Here is a 4,427-nt window from a genome sequence, read left to right on the forward strand (position 1 = left end):
CCAGGGTCAGCTGCAAGTTCTCCAGCACTTCACTACATCTAACCGCTGCAGGGTAATGCTCAAGGTGAGAGCACTCAGACAATGTAAGTGAAGTGCAGCTGGAGCAGACACCACCTAGAGCCCAAGGATGCCTGCTGCAACGCCTGGCCAACTTTCACCATGCCTTTGTATCTGTCAGGATAGTCTAGGTTAAGCTGTGAAACAAGCAACCCCCAAACCATGTTACAACAAAAAGTTTCATGTTCATGCTGTAAGGAGCTCATCATGGGTGGCTGGGGATTCCACTCAATGTCCCCTGCCTCCAGGATGCAGGCAAATACAGCACCCACCTCCTCAAATATTGCTGGGTTACCATAGTAGAGGGAAAGAAAAAACATCAGCCAGAACTTGTCACATGGTCCAAACCAGCCAGAAGAAACCAGGAAGTGCCATCCAGCCATGTTCTTCAAGGGAAACCAGCTGAAAGTATTTAGTGGGCAGCAATGATTACCAATCTTTTTGAAAACCCCAAGCCTGAACTTTTAGGCTGTGTGCCTGGTCCCAGGGGAAAAGTTCAGGCCTAAGGGAGCAGCTGGAAAAGTAGAGGTCCATCTGTTCTGCTGTACCTGCTGAAGTATAGGAAGCACTCACAGGGGTGCGTGGATCAGTAGCCCCTACATCTACACAGTCTGCATGCAGTCTGAACCACACACTTCCTGCCTCCCTGACGCCCTGAGTTGACATGTGGTCTCATGTTCTCCAGCCCTTCCAGGCTCCTTCTGGGTGTGTTGAAGATGCTTTATGATTTTTTTTCCGGGACTACTCAGCAGGAAGGTGGAGTCTGTAGGGGCTGCAGAAGTATTACAGCAGAGGAGGGGGATGATTCTCTGGAACACGGTTTATCACACCACACAGAGCAATCAATGAAGACTTGTACTAAATCATTACTTTATGTTGCCTAAACCTGCCTGGTATTAAGCACTGCAGGAAAGACAAGAGAAATAAGATACAGTCCCTGTTCTCAGGGAACTTATAATCCAAGAGGTGAGTTAGGACACTATTAGCTTGTATTGTAATTTTTTTCTCAATGCCAAAAGAATGGCACCGATAATAAAAATTATTAGAGTAGCTTGCTGCAGGCGTGATTGGCATGGAGAGACTTAATTGGAAGAATTAGGGCATATGCTGTTCTGGAAAAGGTGTGAGAACTTTGGGTGGGCAAGAGGAGAGGGGAAAAGCATGAGGAAAGGCACAGGAGTGGAAACTCTCATGCCAGCTTTTGACACCTGTGCCCACCATGGAGGGAAAGGCTTTGGAAGCCTCATATATCAATCCAAGGAGGTTTATCTTCATTCTTTTTGCAAATAGAGGCGGGAAGACCAGCACCAGAAATGCTTTGCAATAGATTCCTGTCTTCAGTGGAGGACAGAGCAAGTCATCATTACCCTAACTTGGCTGTCTGCAGAGCCCCACCTTCACCCTTACCTCAACCCCTACAAGGAACTTGTTAAAAAGAGACTTTCTTTTAAAGTAAGTTTTCTCCACAATACTCAGGACCCATCCCAAAGACATTCTGATTCAGTAGATATTAGATGGGATCCAGAAATTCATATCCTTCACAAGCTTCCCCAGAGACTAATGCAGCTGCTCTGAGAGTCAGGCTTGGAAATTACTACCTAGAGATGGCCCTGGCATATCCGACTCAGCCTGTCAAAAGTGGACTTTTTAAATTGCACACTAAAAATGTCCGTGTCTCTTATTTCTAATCACTGTATTTCTATTGCAGGTGCACTCTGCAACAGAATAAAACAGTTGGGTCCATTTGACCCAATGCCTTAGGGCTGTCCTGGAATACTTTTTTTTTTTCTTTTCTTTTCTTTTTTTAAGACAGTGTCTTGCTCTGTCGCCCAGGCTGGAGTGCAGTGGTGTGATCTCCACTCACTGCAACCTCTGCCTCCTGGGTTCAAGCGATTCTCGTTCTCGGCCTCCCCAGTAGTTGGGATTACAGGTGCGTGCCACCATGCCTCGCTAATTTTTTCTTTTCTCTTTTTTTTTTTCTTTTTTGAGACGGAGTCTCGCTCTGCCGCCCAGGCTGGAGTGCAGTGGCCGGATCTCAGCTCACTGCAAGCTCCGCCTCCCGGGTTTACGCCATTCTCCTGCCTCAGCCTCCCGAGTAGCTGGGACTACAGGCGCCTGCCACCTCGCCTGGCTAGTTTTTTTGTGTGTGTTTTTCAGTAGAGACGGGGTTTCACCGTGTTAGCCAGAATGGTCTCGATCTGCTGACCTCGTGATCCGCCCGTCTCGGCCTCCCAAAGTGCTGGGATTACAGACTTGAGCCACCGCGCCCGGCCCATTTTTTTTATTTTTAGGAGAGACAGGGTTTCACCATGTTGCCTAGGCCGGTCTCAAACTCCTGAGCTCAGGCAATCCACCCAACTTGGCCTCCCAACGTGTTAGAATTACAGGCGTGAGCCACCGCACCCGGCCCTAAAATGCTGTATATCTTCCTGCCTCAATTTTTGTTTAGGCTGTCATCCAGCTCACACCTCTACTACCACCCTGTGGTCTGAAATGCTCTCTGCCAATTCTTCAAGATCCAGCTCAAATTTTATCTATTCTGTAAGGTTTGCCTTCTTTGAAAACGATTACAGATCTCTCGCATATTTTTTCTCATCAGTGTGCTAGGCAGTTGGCTAGTTAGTCTTGGGGAATACACAGATGAGCAAGTCGTGTTCCTGAAAGGCAATGCGCCTCTGAAACTACGTAGGGGCCCGTCCAAGGCGCCCTCCTCCCACTGCTCTGGTTGGCCTCTTTAAGAACATTTAAATTTTTTCTCTCCTTGTTTAAAAATACTATCCTTGTTATGGAAAAACAAAAACATGAATTAGAAAAAATCAGAAAAGGCTTAAAAACGGCCTGTGATCTATTAAAAGAAAACTACTGAGGCCATGTTGAAAGAAAACTACTGAGGCCAAACTTTTCAAAACTATAATTATACATGTACACAGTATATAACGCTACATATGTCCTATATTGTTTTAAAATGTTATTTTTAAAACAAAGACAGGATCGTCCCGGACAGGCTTTTTCTCTTAAAACATCATGAACATCTGTCCCTACCAAGACCTTCACCGAAATACTTTTAAATGATGCTATTGCGTTCCACTGCTCATGCCCCTGAAAAATATTTACTGTAATAAACCCATTACAGAAAATGCTAGGCGGCTGCCTACCGGGGTTTACCGAACTATATTCCTGCTGTTTAAAGTATTTATTCCATTTCAAACACAGATGGGCATGAGCTACATCTGTCTCCCCGCAAAATAGCCCAAACCTCCAGACCCAGGACCTCGGGCAGCAGAAGCGTCCCTGGGGCGGGGTAAGGGGAGCCGGGCCTCCCGGGGCCAGGGGGCCGCCCTGCCCGGAAGCCCGTGCTCGCCCGCGGGCGCGGCCAGGCGGGTCCCATGAGGGGGACCCTTTCGGTAACCGAATCCTCGGGCTGGGCCGCGGGGCCAGTGCAGTGACTCCCCCCGCGCTCCGCAGTCCGGCCGGGGTCGCGCGATCGGCCAGGGTCGCTAGGTCCTCCCGTCGGGCCCCGCGGGCGGGGCTGGGCGGGGCGGGGCGGGCCGCGGGGCAGGCGGGCCGCCGCGCCTGCCGTTCGCCTCTCGGGCTGCAGTGGGGCTGTGCGGCCGCGCTTGCCTCCAGGCAAGCCTCACGGGCCTTCGTCCTGCCGGGCCGCGGGCGCCGGCTCCCAGGATGCCAGTGTGGACCGGCCGGGCGCTGACGGAGGCGGGCGCGACTGCGGGTGGCGCCGGCGCGGCGGCAGGGGTAGCCAGCGAGGAGCGGCGGCAGAGGCAAGGACAGGCAGGCGCGCCTGCCGGAGAGAGCCACCGGCGGCCGGCCTGCGTGTGCCGCGCACGGGCGCGGCGGACGCTTCCTCTGGGCCGGGCGGGACAGCGGAGGGCCTGGCCGAGGCGGTCCGCGCTCCGGTAAGGGCAAACCCGCGGCGCGCACGGACTCCGCGGCCTGGGGCCCCGGGCGGCCCGGGCCCGGCACACGGCGCCGCAGGCCCTGGGGAGGGGTTCCGGGGTCCGGACCGGACCACAGGGCCTGGGGCTCCCGCGAATGGGGCGCGGGGTCCGCCGGGGCCTACTGCGCCCGTCGGCCGGGTCCCCACTCTGAGCCGAGCCAGAGCGCTGGCGGAACGGTTGTCCCCGCGCCGGGGCCGCCCCACGCCAAGTTCTTTTGGCCCTCCGGGGCTTCCTGCCCCCGCCCCAGCCGCTGTCCCCTCCTTCTGGGTGCCCCCCCTCCCCACCCGCGGCTCCTTTCTCTGCCTGGCGCTCCGCCTGTAGGTCCTTCTCCATCTCCCCCGCAGCGGCCTGGTGGCACCTGGGAGGTGTCCGGCTTCGAATCCTCATACACCGACACCCACTACGTGCCCAGCTCCC

The sequence above is a fragment of the Rhinopithecus bieti genome, unplaced genomic scaffold (genome assembly GCF_001698545.2).
Source record: "Rhinopithecus bieti isolate Rb0 unplaced genomic scaffold, ASM169854v2 scaffold_64120, whole genome shotgun sequence".
NCBI classification, from domain to species: Eukaryota; Metazoa; Chordata; class Mammalia; order Primates; family Cercopithecidae; genus Rhinopithecus; species Rhinopithecus bieti.